The sequence below is a fragment of the Protopterus annectens genome, chromosome 1.part1 (genome assembly GCF_019279795.1).
Source record: "Protopterus annectens isolate FY-2018-M chromosome 1.part1, PAN1.0, whole genome shotgun sequence".
Lineage (NCBI taxonomy): Eukaryota > Metazoa > Chordata > Ceratodontiformes > Protopteridae > Protopterus > Protopterus annectens.
This window is the reverse complement of record NC_056726.1, coordinates 1,301,259,731-1,301,283,485: the sequence shown is the minus strand read 5'-3', so window position 1 is coordinate 1,301,283,485 and position 23,755 is coordinate 1,301,259,731. Positions and strand designations below refer to the sequence as shown.

At 37.5% G+C, this 23,755-nt stretch overlaps 1 protein-coding gene across 3 annotated transcripts in view; it reads right to left on the bottom strand.

Annotated features, from left to right (window-relative positions):
- TSEN34 (tRNA splicing endonuclease subunit 34) overlaps positions 1-23,755 on the bottom strand; it is a 235,825-nt gene that overhangs the window by 167,843 nt on the left and 44,227 nt on the right. The gene's annotated exons all lie outside the window — the stretch shown is intronic.

Sequence of the window (23,755 nt, the reverse complement as noted above, 5' to 3'; positions counted from 1 at the left end):
TTAACTACAGAAAAACAATGCACGGAAGGTTACAGTGACATCAGAGAGGACACAAAACCCATAATTTATTAATTTATTTATTTGCTTTTGTTAACCAGGAAAGTCCACTGGGCTGAGATAAGCCCATTTTCAGTGGAGGCCCGGGGAGAAAAGCTCCCCAAAAAAAAAAAAAAAAAAAAACAACAATGTACATAATTAAAAGATGTACATAATTAAAAGATTATTTAGAGAGTTAACAGCATTTTGCAATATACAAGAGTAATAACAGCATTTAACAATGTACAAGAGTAATAATATAGGAGTCAGAAGTGACACAGTAAAATAGGCAATGTATAGCAACATTTGTGGAAGACTCGGGTGCTTGGCAGGTATTCAGTAGATCAGACAGATAATGATCACCTGCACTTACACCATTTTTACACACCATGTGAGGCAGGGTGAGGCACACTGTGCTGTGATTAAGGGTGAGTGCACAATAGGGAGAGTAAAGAAGAGTATGGGTATCTGAGAGATGAGTCAGGTTAGTAATCAGGTGACTGAGGAATTGGGGATGGTGCAAGGGCATAGCCAATCAGAGGAGAGATGTTGGTAGAGTGATTTTTTTGAATGACACGACATTATTTATAGTCCGTAGAGAAGGTGGAAGGGCACTCCAGAGTTTAGCTACAGTGAAAGAGTAAAGGTATTGGCTTACAGGGAGTTTAGGTCTCTTAACTTGGATAAGTGATTGATTTTCAGATCTTAGCGAACGGTTTGGTTAATAAAGAGTCAGACGTGAAGCCAGGGGGTGGGCATTTGGAGGAATTATAGATGAATTTGTGTGCTGGCTACTTGTACGCAAGTTAAGTGTTGTGGGATTTCCAGCCAGTTCAGGGACTGTAATGAGTGACAGTGGTGGGAGGAATATTTTGCTCTAGTAATGAATTTAGCAATTTTGTTATAGCCGCTCTCCATTTTATTTTTTTAATGACGATTGGATGTTTGCCATAATGGGGGCACCATAGAGAAGAGAAGGTAGGAGAAAAGTTTGGGCAAGTGTTTTTCTAGTAGAGTAGTTTAAAAAGTGTATATGTCGGTAGAGGGTACCAAGTTTTTGGTGTGTTTTTTTGATGGTGTTGTGGATGTGTTAGTCAAGGTTAAGTTGTCATCTAAGGTTATGCCAAGTAACTTAGTATGGGAAACTACCTCTAAAGCAGTCTTGTGGGAGGAGAAAATGATGAAATCAGATTTATTAATTTATTGACTACAAATACACAGTCAAGTGTCTCCCTCAATTTAGGGCTGAAACAGTGAGCTAATCTGTCTTCAGCATCTCTGTCACTGGAACAGCTTGCTCCTGTCTGAAGTACAGAGGTCAAATTTGAGCATTTAAGCCTAAGCACTGTACAACAACTTAAACATAACATAATGCAAATAAAAATGTATTACAAAGTATTAATAAATGATACAGTATAAATGTGTACAAGGAACAATCACTCTGAATGCAGTCAGATTAGTTATTCCATAAATGTGTACAAGGAACAATCACTCTGAATGCAGTCAGATTAGTTATTCCAATTCACTTGGTCAACACCAACAGCCTGTACATAAAATATTAGTTTAAATGAGCCCAAGCTTATGAAAGTTTGTAGTGTATTAGCACAGACAATTACAGCTCTGAGCTGTTAACTAGCTACTTTCTGTAGCCAGGGTTGGATTCCTTCCACTTCCGTTTGCCTACTCTGTAAAACTGAATAAGTCACATAACCGAGGTTGACCCTGAAAAGTAACACTTGTATCAAGTGGGTTTACCCACTTAACAAACGTATAAACTAAACAGTTAAAAATTAAATTTACAGTTCCATAGAAGGCTTCCACACCTGAAACAAAAGTTTACAAGTCTACACAGTATAAGCAGCAGAAGACAAAACAAAGCTGCGACAGTGCAATGTCAGCAATATCACTGCAAAAAGCATGTGTCAAGTTTTGGCTAAACAAGGATGGATCATGTCAGAACTCTAAGTTCAGTTAGCAGCTTGGGCCCCCACTGGTGCTGGCATGAATGAGGAGAATAATATTTCAGCTAAGCCAGCTTGTTTGATTTCTTTGTGAGGAGGGTACAGGGGTGTGCGCCTGGCTTCAACTACCAAGGTAACATCTCCACATTGTGATTCCATCTATAAGGGGAGGGAGCAGGGTCATCTGATTATGTATACGACAGAGGCATTTAAGTACATTACAACAGCTCAGTGCACACTGACCCCTCGGACATTTTAGACATGCAAAGAAGGTTAGAGCCTAAAACAGAAGACTCTCTATGCTGTCTTAAAGACAGTTCCTCTTGGTTGGCTCTCACCTGTGGTGAAGGGTGAATGGGCCAGATGGACAAGAGGAGAAAGCAGATAGCAAGGGAGAAAAGAAAATCCATAAAAACTAGTTTTGAACCAAACAACTAGGAAATGGTGGTCAATCATTTTTTTTTTTTTTATTTAACATTTGTTTACCAGGAAAGTCTGACTTGGAACAAAGCCAATTTTCAGTGAGGCCAGTGGAGAAAAGCTCCAGATGCATGTCTGTGATGTGGGAGGAAACCGGAGCACATGGAGGAAAGCCAAACGAATGCAGGGAAGACGTACAGACTCCGCACAGAAGGCACTCCAGCACAGAATCGACTCAGAGAGCCTCTTGCTGTGAACCGACACCACTACCACTGCGCTGTCCACTCATCGTCCTTTCTGTCTCTCTACCTATCTGATTCATCACAATAGAGAAGCTAAAACCTATCCTGACAAATTAAGATGGTAAAGAACAAAGCTGCAAGCCTGCCCCTTTGGGGCAAAGTGATGAAGTCCTGACTGCAGTTCAGTTGACCCAAGTACAGCTAACAGCCCAGGCTCTGGAGGGGACAAGCCAGGAAGGATGACAGTGAGAGACTGTTGCAAGCTCAAACATCCTAGAGGGAGAAAGGCAGAGCTGGCTCTTCACATGCACAACACTTAGAAAGAATACCAGCTGTAGAATCAATGGAGAACAACCAGGCTGAACACAACTGCAAGAAGTAAACTCACTAAGTCAGGGAATATGTGTGGAGGTAATAACATTTCCCATGGTAGACAGCTAAAAAACAGAAACTGAGAAAAATTAGTGCTACTGAAACTATTATTTTTGTAAAATGTAGTTATTGGCTAGTTAAGTATACTGCCTGGATGTAAGGAAAAAAGAAGAAATTTGGAGAATCTGAAAGAAAATCAACCAAAGTGAAGTAAAACAATAGCCGAGAAAGCTCTTGCAGCTGCTCAGCAAAAAGCAGCTCAAGCTTCAGCTTTGGTTCAAGAGATGGCTTCCAATAAATTAGGGGAAAAATAAATCAAATCTATTCATGGGTGATTAAAATAAATAAAACATTGAAGGAATATATCAAATGAAATAAAAAGTTGGAAAAAATACAAGCTTTAACTAGCTATTCAGATGAATGGATAAAAACTGCAAAAAAAAAAAAAAATTCAGAGGTTGAAAAGAAAAGGCTGGCTTAGTAAGAAGAGCTGTTTAAAATTAGTAGAGTTACAAGACAGAATGCACAGAGAAAAAACTGAGAATTTCTCCTGTATCAGAGAAATGGTAAGGAGCAGACTGTATTAATTTTATAAAAGCACAAATACTAGATTGGTATTCCACAACCGGATCTAAATGTAGGGGCACACAGAGTGTATGCTCCAAACCTGGCCATGAGAAGGCAGACAAGCCTACATTAGTAAAGATGCAATCATAGCAAAAGAAAGAGCTGAGCCTGACAAAACTATGGCAGAATGGAAATGTATTACAAAGTGGAGACAGCAGAGTTTATGTGGAAAAATGATTATTCACTGTGTATCAGGCAGAAGAGTAACAATTTTGTCCCAGCCATTAGGGAATTTCGAGAAGCAAGTGAGAGATTCAACTTGATGCCCACAAGAGTATTTTTTTCCAGAAAATCAAAGACATTTTTTATGCAAAACAGATAAGGGGGAAATAAAGTTTATCCAACAAAAAGTGAGCCTGCATGTATATAGGGACTCTGTTTCGTGTTCTTCTGACAATAAAGCTCATAGAGAGACTTTGCCTGTGAAACCTTTTCCAGTGTTCTAAAGGAAAATGCTTGCAACACAGAAAAAAGCATAAATTGACTATAAGAATCAGGAGTAATTTGGACTTGAACTAGAGTTTAGTAGTTGATCAGAAAGACTACCAGCAACACAAATTAGTGAATAACGATGAGGTTATAAAGCATCAATCACATTTGTGAAATATAGCTTTGCAAAGAAAAGTGGCTAAAAAGACTGGACTTTTGTTGACTTTGTTAAATGTCTGGGTAGACTGCAAGGCATACACCCTACATTATGTCTTTATGTTTAGAAGGACAGTCAAGGGTAAAAAGTAACTAAGTATAATATATTTTGTTCTTATTACTATTTGAATAAAACAGTTCATACTATAAACTGCATACTATATTGTAAAGCAGCTTTTGTTCAGTGCGCAGTCAAGGGTATTTGAAATGTGGGAAGGGAGCCTTTTCAGTGACTGTTGTGGGTGCTAAAGATATTAAAGTAAACAAGCACATTTTACTTACTAGTAAGAAATATAGGATCTGATATTGTCCTTTTCATTCTTCCTCACAAATGGGTTTGGATCCGACTCTGCAGCATACACTATACTTTGGCTCCAGCTCTCAAGCCCCTCCTTCTACCCATAATGTCCTATTCTGTCCACATTACCTCAGATCTCTTTTGCCGCCCATCGTAGTTAGATTCAGGTTCTGCTCTTGAGCTAGTAAGGTTGAATTTTTCATTGTTAATATACTATTCCTTTTCCTATATAAACTCTTTCATCTTTTCTTTACCTCCCTCTTAGTTTTTCGCTGGGCGTTAGGTGTTAGTTCTCTCCTCTGTGTTATTGCTTTTCTTCTCCTACTAGAGTAGTTCTTTCCATTATACCATCACTGGTATAATTTCTTCCATACATTTTAGGTAATTCTTTACATACCATTGCTGGTATTATACTGTTTTCTTTCTAAAAAAAATAAGTTCTCTCTCTCTTGACTTTTGTTTTTTTGCGTTCTGTACACTCTGTCGTTTGTCCGTTATGTTGGAGACACAACAGGTTTTAAGAAATGCACTTCTTGTGGGTATATAATTCTCAATTTGAATGCCCACCAGAAATATATTTACTGTTTAGCACCAGACCATGTTAATACACATTGCATGGTATGCTCTACTTTTAATCCCAGAGCATTAGCCTACAGCTGCAACAAGTTTATTCTAAAAGAAACAATACCAGCTTCTTCTGGGGCTCAAACTCCCTCTAAATCAGCCAAGTCATTTTCTTCAGAAACCTTCCTTTGGATCCTAAGCAGTTCTCTGATCCTACATCATCAGCTCTGACTGTGATTTTTCTCCACTCCCATCTACTTTCTCTTCGGATCCCAGGCCTTGGGATCAGAGCGCTAGTTCTGCCCACAGAAGACGTATGCAGAAAATACAGTTAAACCAGTATCTCTCTCCTTGCCAGTTCAGCTCTTCCAAATGCCGAAGAAACATTCCAGGCCCTCTTCCACTGCGTCTTCAAGGTCCTCCAAGAATTTCTTTAGAGGCGGATATGAATAGGATGATGCAGAAATTTCTCATGGCTCAGATCCAGATGGGGGTACTGCCAGCTCTGCCCCCCCCCCCCGGATCCATGAGTACACCTACAAAATCCATACTATCTCCCTCTCTGATCTGACCTGTGGCTTTGGAGTTCCAAGATCCCAGATTCCCCAGTGGTTTGGCACTGGGTACAAGAAAGGTTTCTTCCTTGACTCCAACTGTTTCCCTGACAGGTTCTGCTCTGATACTATTGAATCAGAGTGGGCCTTCCTTGGAGCCAAAATGTTGGGGCCAGATCCGAGAGGTTGGATTCAGATCCAATTCTGTCAGACCTGACCCTTCCTCTCGGAGCCTCAGCCCTGGACAGCTTGGATTTGATTCTCCCTTTGAGGCTCGGATCAGGGAGTAGCCCAGACTTAGGTTCTTCAGAGGCCTTGGCTCTGAGAAGGGGGAAAGGGTTTCCCCTGGTCCCTCAGCTTTCAGGTGGTAGAAAGGGATTTTTCTCTCCACAGAGAACTGTTGTCTCTTAACTCGGACCTTACCCCTGTCACATCTTTGGTTTCAAGCTCTGAGCACATCAGGCCTGTTCCACAGGGACGGCCAATTCCAGGAAGTCTCCAGGCAGTTCCCCTAGCGGCATTTTCCCTCTCTTCTGACACCTCCCCCAAACATCCCACAGAGGAAGTCCCTCGGAGGATGATGTGTAAGAGGAGAAACAAACAGACTCCCCAATGAAGTCTCTCACAGAACACATGGATTCTAATGAGGGAGAGGGATCCCCCCCCCCCATCACTACCTTTGGAGATATTCTCAAGATCCTCAAGCAGGAAGGTGGTTGGTCATCCCAATCTCCTTCTCCTGAAGAATCAGTGTTTCTGGAGGCTTTTGGTTCTGGACAATCCAGGTGTTGAGTGACCCCCCCCCCCCGGTGGATGAACTAACTGATTTGGTTTCCTGCTAGGCATGGAAGGAACCGGACACTGTCAAACTCATTCCCAAATGCCCAGACAAAATTTTGGACCATCCTTCCGAGACCTCAACTGGAGCAAAGGTATCCCAGTTGAAGCTATAGTAGGGGGCGGCAACCACCAAGAAGGAGCTGTCAGAACAGAGCTCCTCTGTCCATCTGTTGAACAAAAAGTCCACAGTGTTGGATCTCATATACAGCGGAAGGTACCTCACGAGCAACCGGTTCAGGGACAGCCACAAGGAGACATGCCTGGATGCAGTTATGTGATTTTGCGGAGCCCTTCAAGAAGTCCTTTGTTAATGCCCCCATTTGATGGTACTTCTTTATTTGGGCCATCAGTTAAAGACATGCTTACCCACAGTGAACAAGAGGGAAAGACACTGAGGGGCGGAGCCTAGATGGCCAGCTAAAAGCAGCACTTTTTTAGGAACTCCACAAAACTATCTTAAAAAACAGGAAAATATTTAATTTTACCAAACAAAAATAGCCAAATATTGTTAATAAACTTCTGAACTACCAGTATATCAATTCTGGTGTTTATTCATCGAGATTTTCCTGTCAAAATAATTTGGAGACTATTCCTGCATTTTGGAAATGAGCAGCTCAAAGAACTCTCATGCAGAAACTACTTCGAAAAAAGAAATATAACTGATGTCCTCTACACTACAAGAGCTATCTTTGAAAATGGATAGAATCAAGGACAATTTAGAAAATCTTAAAAGAAAATTGTCAAAAACAAACTGAAGCCTTTAAAGAATTATTGCACTACCACCAAACTGAAATATCAGACATTGAAACTTCATTATGTGACATAGAGGGGAGACTTAAGGAGGAAGAAAAGCAAAATGAATTTCTCCTGCAGCAGAACAACTGGCTCATTAACAAGGTAGATGACTTAGAGAATAGAGAAAGGAGAACAAATATAAGAATTTTTGGACTTCCAGAGAGAAGTGAAGGTGAGGATATAATTTTATTTTTAAACTCTTGGCTACCTAACATTTTAGACTTAAAAGGTTTATCCTGTGGTATAGAAACAGTGCATAGAGCCATAGGAAAACCAATACCTCCTCACCTATCACTTCACCAAGATCAATTATAGTAAAATTCTTATCTTATCTAGACAAATAACTTGTTCGCAAATCAGCTTGGAGAAAAAGTCCTTTTATAATATAAACAAAACCAAATTAGATTTGATAAGGACTATTCTACTAGAGTGCTAGATATGAGTAAAAAAAACCTGGCCACTTGTGAAACTACTTAAACAAAATAAAAGCTCAACTCGCATACCCTGCAAAAATAAGAATCTTCTACTCAAATGAAATAAGGACTTTCAATAACATAGAGGAAGCAACTACATTCATCTACCTTCATCAAGAACAACATAACAATAATCCCAGAAAAAATGGACTGGACATCATCTACTTCCTTGAAAAGATCTCCTGAAAAAATACGTGGACTGATGTAAAGAAGAAAAAGCAAAATATTGAATCCCAAAACATAACATCCACTAATACTCTCAAAGACTCTACTAAAGTGTGAGATACTTGCTAAAGAATCAAAAATGTATGTACAATTATATTTTACCTAGTTGTCTCACCCTTTTTTGCTCTGTTCTCCTTTTGTTTCTTCTCTGTCACCTTATATAAACAACTGTTAAAGCATTTACTTTAAATGACAGAAATAGAAAGTAATAATTTAAAGGTCTATATTAGAACATCGAAGTTTCAAAACTTCAAATGTTCTAATATCGACCCCTATTCAGCAAAAGCTGAAAATATCGAAGCAAGAATTTTTTCCTAGGGAAATAATTTGGTTGTCCATTTCTGTTGATTCTGTATTTTCAGTGCTGTGGTGGAAAGTTACGGGTCGGGTTCAGGTAAGTGTGCGATTGAGTGCAGGTTAGGTATGTGTGCGATTGTGTGGAGTGGACGTGAAGGTTAGGGCGGGGTAGGTGAGTTAGGGTTAGGGCGCGGGTGAGGTGAGTGTGCGATAGTGACAGACCTTAGGGTTAGGGTTTGGTTTAATAAGTGGATAGTTAGTGGTGTGTGTATAGTTTAGTGTAGGGTTAGGTGTAAGATTTTAGGTGTATGTGTGTGGATTGCTGTTTGTTTGGTGTGCATATGTTGTGTGTACGTGTTTTGGAACAGCAAATTTTTTTCCTAGGAAACACTTAGCTATTCTGTATGTTCAATGTTTTCAGCTTCCGTTGAATAGGGGTCGATATTAGAAAATTCGAAGTTTTGAAACTTCAATGTTCTAATATAGACCCTAATTTAATATACATTTTTGCTCTTTTATTTAATTGAAAAAAGAGGGGAAAGTTAAAAAAATCACTGAAAAGCAATGAGTGACAGTATACTAAATGATTAATCACACCGAGTTATGTGTAAGCTGTGTAGGTCATGATGCATTGTGTTTAGAGTGTACACAAATGAAAGAACTGCATCTGGGTTAATGAGGAATTGTTTTAAGAAAAAGGTTAGCTGTACGACAAACATTAATCATAAGGTTCACTGAATTTAACTAACATTGACCTGTTTCAGTTAAAAAAATGACATTCAAATGTACAACGTTCTGAAAAGCTGCAAATTGACAATAATCACCAGTAGGATGGTTGCGAGCTTCTGAGAACGTCAATTTACTTTGCAAATGCCTGAACAAGCCTCTCTCAAACTGTAAGACTAAGAGGCATAAGTATTGACTAGAAGCATTTAATAAACGAGACAAAGTAGTAAAAGAAAAAAAAAAAAAAAAGAGGAGTAGAGGAAAGAAAGTAAACGCAGATAAAACGAACTAATCTATATGAGGTTAGAGGGCATCCGACTTCTGGTAAGAGTCCCTTACTTTATTTTCCCCTTGTAAACTCAGAATGATTAGGGTATATGAAGATCAGTTTGTATTTACTGCCAGTTAGTCAGATGAAGTTACAGCCTCTAAAATTGGAAGATGCGACTGAGGAAATGTGGCATTAAGACATACATGCATTCACGCACTTTCTTATAATCTTAGAGAGACAAGCAGTCTCTTAAACGTCAAAAAAAAAAAAAAAGAGAGAGAGAAATGAAAGTATAAGAAGGGGCGAGGTAACGTAAAGAAAAGAGGCAACTATTTAGATTAAATAAGATGTAATTTGACTACCAAATCTCAGATTTTTTTTTTTAGAAATGAACAAAGGTTATTTGGAAATATAACATCAAGTGTAATGGAACAAGTATATCTGATAAATAAAGGAAGCGTCAGATAACAGCTCCTTACACCTGAACATGTAATACTAACTGACAAGAACAGCAATAACAAGACTGTTGGCATACATAAAATAACCAAAATCTGTATTAACTCTGATGTTGTTGCAAGGAGAGCAATGAACTATCTGACCATGTAGCAGAATAGAATGTGTGCTGGATTATAAAAGGATATATAGGAGTGCAGATATTATCTCAGTGTTATATTATTAAGAGATTTGATATAAAGCAGCTGTGGGTAAATAAACTGAGTGGTGCAGAACTGAAGAAAGGCAACAAATTAATGGACACTGTTCTATGAGAGAGCAAAGATGGTCAAGCCTACAGCTCCAGTACACACCAAAACAACCAACATTTTTACCTCTTAATACAGGTAAGAATTGAGAAAGTTCCAAACTATCAGAAAACCAATGAAAGCTGTTCAATAACTTATAAGTGATAAAGTAACTGATAAGTGAACTATGGATACATACATAAATGATAAAGAAGTAGGACTGTTACAAAGCAAGGATATTAAGAGGTGTACAAGCTAATGGTAGTCATCACTGAGATTGTGCTGTGTTAGGAGAAATGTAGTACAATCAAACATTGGGTCATGTCATTAAAAAGATAGCATATCTATGCAAGTCTTACACAGTAAAATTATTTTTTATTTTATTAAAGAAAACCCTATTTTCATCAACAAGATCTCAAAAAGCTTTACACAAGGAAGCAATCCAAACACAATACATAGCAATGACATAAGACAGCAAGCATACAGAATGGCATGGGAGAGGGAGAAAGTGGAAGATGTGAGGGGGAACGGGGGAAGGAGAAAGGAAAAATTAAAAAATACATAAAGGACATTTATTACTTATAGGAAATCTATTCACTTGCATTCTTAACATCCTTCAAGACAGAATGGAACTTCCTTAAAATGTTTAATGATAGAGAAACAGTACTGACTATAAATGGTATATGGCAACAAATATACATGTTTTATGAATATAATATACAATATTTATTTATTTATTTATTTGCATTTCTTAACTGGGTTGGTCCAGCTGGGTAAGAATTACCCTTTTTCGGTGGAGACTGGAGGGGAAAAGCCCCAAACAGACATACAAATACATACGAATAGAGACAAATTTACAATATTACAGAGGAAAACAATATTATGGGTACAATGGATAAGAAAAACAAACAATGAAAGTTTGAGAATATGAGTAAGGTAGGCCAGAGGCATGCATGCAAAAGATTTATGAAAAGGTGTTCTGAGCAAGATCTCTGAATTAAGTTAAAGTAGGCAAAGAAATGATGATTTAGGTGTGGAGTTAGTAGTGTTGGTGTTTTAGGTAGGAGCATGTGAAGGGCATTCCCATTTGGAGGAGAGATGGGAGAGAAGCATTGTGAAATGTTTATCAATTTATACTGAAATGGGAATTAATATTCAAGTATTTACATACAATCATTAGCCACTTAACTAATATTTTTCATTAGTACATATATTTAGAAATTGCATCATATGAAAAAGTTTTTACAAATTGCATCATATATTTATGCGTTACAAGGTCTATAAAAGCATATAGTATGATAAGGTAAACATTGGAACTGTCTAAAAATTAAAGGAAATTATCATCGCCTCACAGCAAGAGGTTCTCCCATTCGATTCTCAACTGGAGCGCCTTCTGTGTGGAGTCTGCATGTCCTCCCTAAAGCCGAGTGGCGTTCGAAAGACAAGCGTGAATGGGCGTGCCTTCGTTGAAGGTTGGGTGTCGGGCAGGCACCTCGGCACCGTAAAAATCTACTGCCAATCATTAGCGGACCGGAGTTCCGCTGCGGCGACCCCTAACTGGGAAAAAACTAAAGAAGAACATCAAATATATAAAGATATTAAATCATACTACAGGTAAAGGACATTTTGGAAGCATTCAAGAGGTGTTTAATAAACAACTCATCACCTATCTAAAGTACATATACTAAGAAAGAAAACTACATATAATACTTGAAATAAGTAGCATGTCTACTGAATGACATTATTGAATAGTGAATACTGTACATTAATATCTTAAACAGTTAACACCATTTTCAACATGGAATTACAATGATAATATGTCAGTCGAGACGTGACAAAATATAATCTGAAATGTATAAAACACATTTCCATATGTGATCATAGTAAAGTTAGTCATATTTAATTAATAAGTTAGTTAAATATTATTCTTATACAAATTTAAAAGATCTCCAGTAAAATTAACATGGAGCTCAAAGGTATGAGGGATAACCTGATAGATTATTTTATCTATTGGATTAGGAATGTTTAGCATTCCATGTACAACAGGGAAATTTCTGAAATGTTGGATTATTTTGTTACATATAATTGTTCTTGTATTATATATTTTTTTCTTTTTTACTGGCCTGAGTTAGAATTTAACTTGCGTTTCCTAGCAGAGAAACTCAATCTAATCACAATATTGGAAATGACAGGAACTTTGTACAATTACAATGTTATAGAAGAGTTCTGAGTGTTATTTATCTTACAAATCTATAAACCTAGTCAAAATATATGGACTTAACATTACTTTCTTTAAACATCAATGTCTTACACAATCCAAAGAAAAGATCAAACCTATTAAGATATTTAAAATTAAATAAAACGCAGGCGATCTTTCTTCAAAAATCCCACTTTAAAACAAATGATAAACATATATGGAATCCAAATGAATATTTAATACTGTCTCATTCCTCATATAAATCAAAAACCAGAGGAGTAATAATTTTGTGGAGGAAGAATGTTACTAATCCTCAAATTATCTAGAACTATGAAGATAAAGAAAGCCTTAATAGCGCTTGTTACAGTGAAATTTAGTAGCAGAATTTGGACCATAGTAAATTTATACTGGTTTCCTGGCATGGGGACAAGGACAGCTAAAAAAATCTAGATTTTATTAGTAATACATATAAAGGCAACCTGAAGTGGAGATTTTAACTGTATAATGGATAATTCAGAGACCACTAATAACAGAATCCTACGTTTCACTCCTATTGCAAAAGTATTTAAAAAAATTGAGTGAAAATCACAATCTAATTGACGCATTCACCTTTAAAGAAAATAGCTCATTATTATTTTTCCATCAATATTATGCATTTAGTACTCATAAAATAATAGACAAAATTTATGCATCACAAGAACTAAACACAAAAATAATTAAATTCTCAATAACTCCGTCCTTTATCAGATCATAACTACCTTATTTTCAAATTTCAAATAGATTTTAAAAAATTAACACATACAACAAGAATACCAGCTTATATTACAAAATTGAAATAATTTAAATCATGGCTAGTCTCAGAACTACATTTTTTTAAATAATAATTATTCTGAAGAGATTAACAGTCATGATATAGGATGCTTTGAAAGCCTATATATATTATACATACATATAATATATATATATATATATATATATATATATATATATATATATATACACACACATATATATATATATATATATATATATACATATATATATACACACACACACACATATATATATATATTAGTAAAACTTACATGGTTCAAAAACAAAATCAAAAGAATAGAAATCAGTATGACATAACATACAAAAATGTATAAAGATCAATAACAAAGACTTAAATTCTTCTAACAATAAAAAGACAATGAACTAAATAAAAATATAATGACATTTTAACTCATAAAACTAATTTGGCATTAGAAAAACAAACTAAATTCATATTCCACACCACCTAGACATATGCACAATCTAGCTATGAGAGTTAAAAGACAATCCAGAGCAAACACCACCACTAACATCTTTCATGACAGAAAAAAGAATAAAAAAGTATCAGATATAAGTGATATTCTTAATGCTTTTAAACATCATTATACAGAAAACTATGGCTCTGGCAAAGCCCACACCAGTTTTCTAAACTTAGAATTAAATTTCCCCAAAATTAAGAAAATACCAAAAAATTAGAACTAGAAATTCAAAAACAAATCACACATGACGTTACAGAAAACATTAAGGAAAGTAAATGCAATAATGCTCCAGGAATTTATGGTATTATAATAGAATTATATAAAATTTTTCCAACATTCACAACTTCGATTTTTCACAAAACACAATACCACCTTCATGGAGGTACTCCTTAATCATACCTACCATAAAAGAAAATAAAATGTCATACTATGTAGCTCTTATAAAGCAATATCTCTACTCAATAATGATTACAAGATTTTTATGTCAATCCTGATCAACAGAGTTAAAAAATCTATGATTCATATTATAAACGAAGATCAAACAGGTTTCCTATATAACAGATGCACTTATGATAACATTCAAAGAATATTCACTCTTATAGACATTTTAAATAAAGAAAATCAGGAAGCTCTACTAATTGCACTAGACATAGAAAAGAACTTTGATTCATTAAACTGGAACTATCTTTTAAAAATAGTAGAACTTTATGATTTTCCTCAATCTTTTATCTCACTGATAAAAAATATCTACAAAAACTTGGCATATGTAAAACTAGGACCATTTATCTCTGAACCTATAGTAATAGCAAAAGGTGCAGAGCAAGGTTGCCCCATGTCTCCAATCGTATTTGCGCTAGCTACTGAATTATTTGCTTCTTCAATCCGTTTTAATCCCAAAATAAAAGGTACTGATATATATGGACAATATAATTCTAAATTTATGCTATTTGCAGATTACGTGCTCCTTATTCTATCCACCTCAAAAGAATCTATAAAAGAAATGGATACACAGGTTGAAAACTTTTACTCAATTTCAGGTCTTCACTTCAATAAAACAAAGTCTAACTTCATAATACTGAACAAAAACAAGATTTTCAAGTAGACGGAAATCATATAATTGGTAAACAAGTTTACACTTTAAATTATCTAGGCATCACTCTGTGTAAAAAATATAGAAGAAACCTTAAATATAAACTACAACAATATCACAAATATGATGAATGCCTATGTAATAAATTGGAATAAAATGAACCTAATTTTTGAAGACAGACTACAATTAATAAAAATGATATTACTATCAAAAATTCTTTATATAGCACAAGCTATTCCCAGGATACAAGATAAACATCTCCTAAAAAATAAATACATTTTTATTAAAATTCCTATGGTATCCTAACAGAAATACAGTAGCTTTTACATTTTCCAGATATAGAAATATACATTACAGCTTATATTTTCAAAATTATAAACTGGATAGACTCAAATTACTCTTTCAACTGGAAAAGGTTACATACTATTATTTATTCAAATGAAAATTCCATAATAAAAAAATCTTATGTTAGAAGATCAAATCAATAAACCATGGCCTATTTTATGTATGGGCATTCGGTACAACAAACTAAATTTTATAAATTACATCTTTAACACATTTAGAAAATGTGCTATTGCCAATACAGATATACAGATTTGGATGGATTTAATAATTCTTTCTGTTCCACAAAAAATGTTTGCAATAAAATACACAAGAATATTTTTACCACTTGAGAAACAAAAAAATTTATTTGTTGGCAGCATTGTATTAATGATCAAAACGTTACTGACAGTCAACATATAATAAATACATATGACCTTTCTTCCTCTGATAGCCTAGTACTTCAAAGTGTATTGATATACTCAAGATCAATGCAGAATAATTAATAATTCTCCTTTTAAAGTCAAATCTAATTTTATAAAATATATATGATAATCACAACTGGAAAATAGAACTTCAAAATACAAATTATTAATAAACTATAAAGTTAAAATCCGACAGAATTATTGGGATTTCGTCACCAAAGGACATTCAATAAGTCTAAGCACAGAAAGTAAAACTAATCTACTCTACTCCATTAAATTAACATCCCGTACACAATTTTGGAGAATATACATGTAGAAATTTCTGCACAGATCATTTTACACACCCAACAGACTAGCCAAACTTGGTTCTACCAATAGTGTAACTTGTTGGAGATGTCTACAAATATGTAAAGCAGACTGGATACACAATTTCATGATTGTATTAAACTCAAAAAAATACCGGGAAGATATTAGTAACTTCTTACAAACTATATTTGCAGATACATTTGTATTATCAAAATCTTTAATTTTATTGAATATTAATGAAAAACAAAAATATACAAAAAAAGATTTATATCTATTATAGACTATACTAGTGGTAGCTTGGAAGTGTATCCCTAGAAAATGGAAATCCAACTCTGAACCATCCTTTGAAGAATTTTTAAGACTACTGAATGAAACAGCTTTGATGAAGTCAAAGTCAAGGAACTAAGGATTACTCCCAGATTACTCCCAAGTCACGGAGTAACAATCCATGGAAGACTATATTATCTCTTATCGAGACATTAAGAATGAACTCAGTCTCTTCTTGAAGGAAAGGAAAAGGGGAAATTTCCTCAGGCCAATGTAAATAATGTATAAAGTTTGTTACTTTGTTTAAATTATTAGATAAATTGCAAGTAAACTATTTGTCAATCTTTGAAGAAAATCAATACAAATTTTTTTGAGTAAAAAAAAAGGGGAAAGGCACTGTTTGCTGTAAGAATCAAGTTTTCTACCCCTCAACAGACCTTCTCAAGAAACCAATGAGGTGCTAAGAAGATGTGGTTCTGTAAGTCTCGGGGACCTTTCCAGTATTTATGTGGGGAAAATTCCTCCAGAGGCAGAGAAGGAAGCTTTAACTGTAGACGTTGCCCTAGAGGAAGAGGGGTCCCAGAGAACCAGGGTTTTAGAGATTCCTTTTCAGATAGGCCCTAGCAGCTTTACTGAAGTGTTGCCTGACTGTCCAGCTCTGGAGGCAGACAAGGGTCGATTTTCTTTGTACATAAATACCTGGACAGATACCGCAAAAGATTCTTGGGTACTAAAAATAATATCTGGAGGTTACTATGTACCATAATTCCATCCTCCACCTCAAAGGAAGAAAGTTCCTGATGTTTCACCCAGTAAAAGGAAGGATACAGCACAAGAAATAGAAAAGCTGCTACTGAAAGAGTCATCCAAAAGGTCACACCTGACCAAACAAGAATGGGAACTTACTCACGCTTCTTTCTGGTGCCAAAGAAAACAGGGGACCTCAAACCCATTTTGGATCTAAGGAAGTTGAACCAATATGTATGCAAAGAAAGTGAAGTACTGAATGGTCATAGTCCAGTCCCATCTACCCTTTCTGCACAAGGACGAGTGGATGTGCTCTACAGATCTCAAAGATGCGTACTATCACATAAAAATAGAGAGGTGATCCAGGAAATATCTACACTTTCATGTGGGAGGCAATCCCTACCATAGGATCATAGCAGGGTACTAGGCTATTGGCCCTGAGCTCCTTGTAAGCCTAGCAAGAGTTTAGCCCATGTTTAGACAAGTGAGCACCCAAAGCCCCTGTCCAGCAGGGACACAGGTGGAAACCCAGGGGTGCATTTTCTGTTTCCCATCCAGTTACCCAGGTTGTGCTTAAAAAGGGATAATGAGGCACTCTGCTTGTGGTGGAGAGGGTGTCTACTCCAAAAATGGGGGTGTCTCTGGGACACAAAACTGTCCCGCCTACAAGTCCTATTGATATCACAGACCAGGTTAAGGTCACGCGTACGGGTTGCTCGAGTGGAGCTTGACTTGAGGATAAGCAGCAGTCCCATCAAGACGGGGTCTGAGATTGCTTTACATGCCAAACAGAGGTCACCCCTGAGGAGTTTGTATGAAACAGAGTAGAGGGATAGGGCTTTTAGCCTGTGTAGGGTAGGTGTTTTAGGCCTTGGATTCTCCTGGTGAGGAACCTGTGTGGTCTTTCCAGCTGCTGCATGTGCTTTGCGTGGTACATGCCGAAGGGGGCATTGTACTGAATAACTGGCCTTATAATGGAGGAATACAGGGATGTTATAAACTATTTGTCCCTGGACGAGATACTCTTACTTATGAGGTGGGCCATGTAGAAAGCTTTCTGTACAACGGAAGCAACATGGTGGTCAAAATTCAGGTTGCTATCAACCTGGGTGCACAAATCCCTCAATACTGACTGTGTACATAGGATATTGTTATTAATGTGATAATATGTGGGGATGTAATTTTCCCCAAAGAGAATGATGATGCATTTTTTTGGCATTCAGCTTGAGGCTATGTTTCTGGCACCAGTCATTTGTTTGGGTGAGACCCTCTTGGAGGACGTCCACATCACTTGGGAGAACTGATGACTGTTGCCAGCTTGCAGTCATCTGCAAAACTGGTCAGCCATAGTCCACTGGTTTTGGCCTGTACCTCAGGGAAGTATATACCAAATAACAGAGGCCCAGAGACCGATCCATGGGGTACCTAGCTCATTACGGGTCGATTGCTTGAGGTGGCTTCCCCTATTTTGATTAGGTGGGTTCTATGAATGAGCCCGTTTGCTACCTATCTGGTAACATATGGAATGATGCCTAGTTGAGAAAGTTTATCTATTATGCCCAAGTGGGGAAAAGTGTCAAAGGCGTTGGCCAGGTCAAGGTAGGCGGTGTGCACCGTCTTCCCCTCGTTCATGGCTTTGGTGACTGTCTCAAAGAAGTCAAACAGATTTAACAGGCATGACCTCCCCTTGACAAAATTAAACTGTGTGGGGGTCATGTATTTGGATGTTGCTAATGTCCCTGTTAATGAGGTCCATGATAATCCGTTCCATGGCCTTGCAGATCAGGCTAGCTAGGCTGAGGGGTCTATAAATTTCCCATATTGGTGGATGCTCCACCTTTGTGTTAAGGGATGACAGTGGGTATCCTCCACTCAGCTGGGACAAAGCTGATACTCAGGCTTTGGTTTAATAGGGTTCCTAACAGTGCTGCAAGTTCATGTAGGATGCAGATGTTATCGGGTCCCACGAATGCTGTATTTTTTGCCTTTGAGAGGGCAGTGATGACCTGTTCCCTAGAGATAAGGGGTGGGGCAGATACTGGGGATGTCCTGCTTTACTGATGGGGGGGTAGAGGGGAGAAGTTTTTGCTGAATCTGTCAGCCAGTAGATTGGCTATATCTACAGCATTTATGTATGTAGTGTCCATGACCACCAGTTCTGAACAGATCTGGGTGCTTCCTTTGAGAGTTCAGACATATGTGAAGAAGGCCTTATGACTGTGTCTAGTAGATGTGACCAATTCAGACTTGAAGTGGGCTTTAGAGGATTTCACTAGGTCTCTTACCAATTCAAAGCCCTGCCCTTTGGACTCACCATAGCCCCCACGGTGTTTACCAAATGCATGGCAGTGGTAGTAGTTCACTTGAGGCTCAATGGATTCCAGGTGCTTCCATATCTAGTCAATTAGCTTCTCACCATCCCATCCACGCATCAACTTTTACAAGCCATGGACTACTGGCTCCAGGTCTGCAACACCTTGGGTACCTTGGTAAATCTTAACAAAACTAAACTAGTTCCAGTACAAAGCCTAGAGTTCATAGGGACTCTTGAATACTACTTCACCACCACATTACACACTTAAGACAATAAGCCCAAATGATACTTTCTCATCCTTCTCTTCCAGCAAGATGCTGCAAGCTCTGGGGTTGATGTCAACAGCCATACTACTTGTTCCCTTAGCACGTTTCTTTATGCACATTCTCCAGTGGACCTTAGCTGTACAGTTTCAACCCTATTCTTTACTATAAGGCTTATTCCAATTTGCATTTGTCATATTCATTGGTGGATTCAATCTGATGATCTTTCTCTGGGCACACCATTTGTCCTTCTGCACCCAGTTGCCATAGTGACCACGGACGCTTCCCAACTGGGATAGGGGGACATATTTGGGGAAGGCATGTGATCCCCTCTACAGACTAATTTGCATACCAATGTTTTAGAGATGACAGTAGTCCTAGCACTGCAGGCATTTCAACAAGCTCTGCCTCTGCGGACTACTGCAATTTAGTCGGACAACACGTCGGTAGTGTAGTACATGAACAAGCAAGGAGGAACTTGATCTTACCCTCTGTGGATCGAAGCCATCAGGGTTGGGGAATGGGTGATCTCTTCAAATTGTTTTCAGCTGCGATGCACAAACAACATACTGGCAGACAAGCTATGCAGATATATTCTGATGCCTCACGAGTGGTCTCTCAATCAATTGGTAGCGAATACAATTTTCAGTCATTGGGACCAAGCTTGCCACCCCCTTCAACAAGTCCAGCAAGTACTTCTCTCTCATCCCCCCTCAGGGGAAGTCACCAAGAGATGCTCTGATTCACAATACACCCCCAGGCCTCCTTTATGCCTACCCTCCCCTTCCCTTGATTCCAAAATTCTTACAGAAAGCAAACGGACTGAAGAGCTCAGTAATCCTCATTGTCCCCTTCTGGCCTCGGCAAGTATGGTTCCCCTTTCTACGGTCTCACCGGTGATATCCTGCATGGATACTGGAGCCTACTCAGGATTTCCTATCCCTTCCATCAGGAATTCAGGACCCCCGACCTCCATGCCCCTCAAGTTAACCTCATGGTTTCTCCACTTCCAGCAATAGTTAGGCAATGCAGGCTTTCTTTCCCAGTTCTTAATATTATTTTGACCTCGCAAAAAGCTTCTACCAAGAAAGTCTACAGAAAACAAATGGAAAAGATTTTCTATTTGGGTTCTAAACAGAATAGCAACCCTTTTTCAGTCCCATCTTCTGCCATTCTTCTTTTTCTAACAATTCTTTTTAAAGAAGGGGCACTTTTTCCAACAATTAAACTTCAGTTGGCATTAATTTCAAATTTCCATTCAGGAAATAAGTCTCTCTTTCTGGCATCTTACAGACTGTCTAAAGCCTTCATAAAGGGCAATTTTCTTCTCAGACAATCAATGAAAGGCCCTTCTCCTCCTTGGGACCTTACTGGGGTTCTTCAAGGATTAGCTCAGAAGCCCTTTGAACCATCTGACAAATATAATCTGAAATTTCTTACAGCTAAGTCCCTTTTTCCACAAAGACAGGGTTTTTTCTACGGGCTAACCCTTCCTTTCTTCCTAAAGTAGTGTATGAATATAACATCAATCAGTCCAACCATTTACCAGTCTTTTTCCCAAAATTTTCTAGACAACCCTGATTTTATCTTCATAGAAAAAAAAACAGTTCAGAAAGTCAGATCAGCTTTTTATTTCTTTTTCCCCAATCGCCTAGTCCAAGCTGTATCTAAAGTTACTTTAGGTAAATGGATTACTGATTGCATTTTATTGGTTTATTCACAAAAATTACTACATTTGCCAAGACCTCCTTGATCTCACTCAACTCAGTCCATGGCTGCTTTATCAGCTTTTTGGTCAAAGACCTCCACTGACAACATTTGTGCTGCAGTTACTTGGTCGAAGACTCATACATTCGTTACGCATTACAAGTTGGACATCGTATCTGGAAGTACGGCTTCCTTTGGTTCAACAGTGTTCCAGCATGTTCTTCCACGAGGGCCTCCTGAGGGCTACGTAATTGGGGACTCTGTCTCAATTATGAGGAAGAACGAAAAGGACAACATCAGATTTATTAGTTAAGCACTCACCATAACTTGGCATCTGTGTTGTCAGTTTTCATTCTTCCTCACTTCCCCTCCCATCTGTCCCCCATCCCTGTCGCTCCTGGAAGTACTTATTAGACTGCTTTTGGAAACACACAGTTCCAGATTTGAGCCCTGTCTTTTCTTCCGTCTGTTCTTGTCTCTCTTGGATAAGTGGGAGATTAGGAAGCAAATGGTTCAATTCCACCAAGTATGTGTGCTTTACAGATTAGTACTGGACTAACTGCCCTTGTGGGCCATTTTAAGCCTAGCCAGTTACCCTATGTGAGAATCAAACTTTGTACCTTGCGTTTATAAGGTAAGCACCTTAACCATTATGCCACCCTCCAGAACAAGGCATTATGGGTAGATAGAGGGGGCTACAGAACTAGATACAAAGTCTAGTGTATGTGGCCAAGTTGGATCCAAACCATTTGTGAAGAAGAATTAAAATGGACAACACAGATGCCAAGTTATGGTGAGTACATAACTAATACCTTTGCAATATAACAAGAGAAGAAAGGCTGAAAAGAATCCAGTTTAAGTTAATATAAAGCTGTAGTCTTGGGCTGCTAGAGTGGGGTGTAAAAGTACCCTGATTATATTACATATAGAACTAAGATGGTAATTTAAAATTCACTTTTGTTTTCTCAAAGGTGGGTGTCTAGATTAATGTCAAAATGTTAAGCTTCTTGGATCTGCAAAGATATTGGCTGTTTTCTTTCTTTAGCAAATGTTCTTATTGAGATACAAGAAGTCTAGCTAGGGGAATTCTATATATTTTGTTTTGAGTGAAATTTACAAAGCTCATAAATCTGCAAGATGTTAGCTTTTTTCATTGCTGACTACTTTCTACAGGGAGATAAGCTCTATATATGTAACTTTGAGAATTATGAGCCTTCTTTGCAGAGGAAAATGCAAATAAAGTTTGAAATTATGGGATCTGAATATGAGAAAGTCTCCCCAGCAGCCTTAATATTTTAATGCTTTTACATCCATAGTATGGTTTTATTTAAAGGTAGCCAGTGCACTTTTTCTTAGGGCTACAAGTTAGTGTTTTTGAAAGCATACAAACTGTTTCTCACATCTGAGCGGGGAACAGAGACAAGAAAAGAAGGACAGCAATCAGTGTACATGGGAATACAGGCTGTAACATGCACTTTATCATGGGTAATGGTAAGTTTATGTTATGTTTGTGGGTGCAGTTGTTAATTAAATTATTGTTTTTTTCTTGAGTTTTAAATCATTTGTTGTGATGAGAGAGAGAGGGTAGAGCTGAATGAGACTATTCATTCATTCACAGGCACAGCCCGAACAAATAGCATCACATAAGAAATTAAAACAATTTATAGCTACAAGGATATGCTAAAACATATACTGTACATATTTACAGATGCAAAAATATGCTACAACATTTAGTTCAAGAAGCAATTTACAAAGTCCAAATATGAATGGAAAAATGAAATTATTCTTAGCAAAACTTTTTGGATAAGATGTTGCCATAATGACAGAGATGGTTTACACTACAGGGATAGCAGCATATCATTATATAGTCAGGTGTGAAGATGTTAGATGAGGTAAGTGACAATTGTTGCAGGAAAGGATGCCGTGGAGAAAACAGAGAGAAATGGAGACAGAGGTATGCACAGGGAAGAGAAGTACAAAGAAAAGAAGTGTGAGAGATGCAAAGAGAAGAGGGAGGTAGGACAAATGAGAGGCGGTAAGTAAGGGGGTGACAACTTGATATGAGAAAGGATTAAGGGGTGTGAGGGAGCTACAGGGTTCATTTAACATTATCTGTACGAGTGCAGTTGCATTTTGTTTGGTGAAGAGGTATTCCTTGAGCTGCTGTCCGAGTACATCTGGATGTTTCAGTTTTCTGCAATTGTTCTAAGTTAATACATGATGCGGGATAGAGGTGTTCTGAAAATTATTTTTTGCCTGTTTGAGGGTTTTGATTAAAGTAAAAAGTCTCGAGAAACATGACATATGTTCAGTGGGAATGAGCAGCAACAATGGTTATAAAAGATCAGCCTGCCAAACATTAGTGATTGCATGTAAGACAAAAGTTGGAAACACACATTCAAAAACTGCCATATATATAACAAATGAGAACATATCAAATTGGCTTTGGTGTCCACAGTATCTTGGAATGCAAATGTCCTTACAGGTATAGGGGCCACAAGGAAAGACTAATGAATTATATCAATAAATACGAAGTGCAAATAGCAATGCTGCATGAGACATCTGGAAAGAAACAAGCATGTGAATTTTACAAAGAAAGGATTTTGGAACAGACATTCGGCAGAATATCAGGGACAAAGGAAAAGGGGAGTACTTATAATAACTGGTAGAGGACCCCAATGGCAATAGAAGAGGAAAGCAAAAGGAAATAATGGTAAATATGTGGTAATAAGGGGCTATT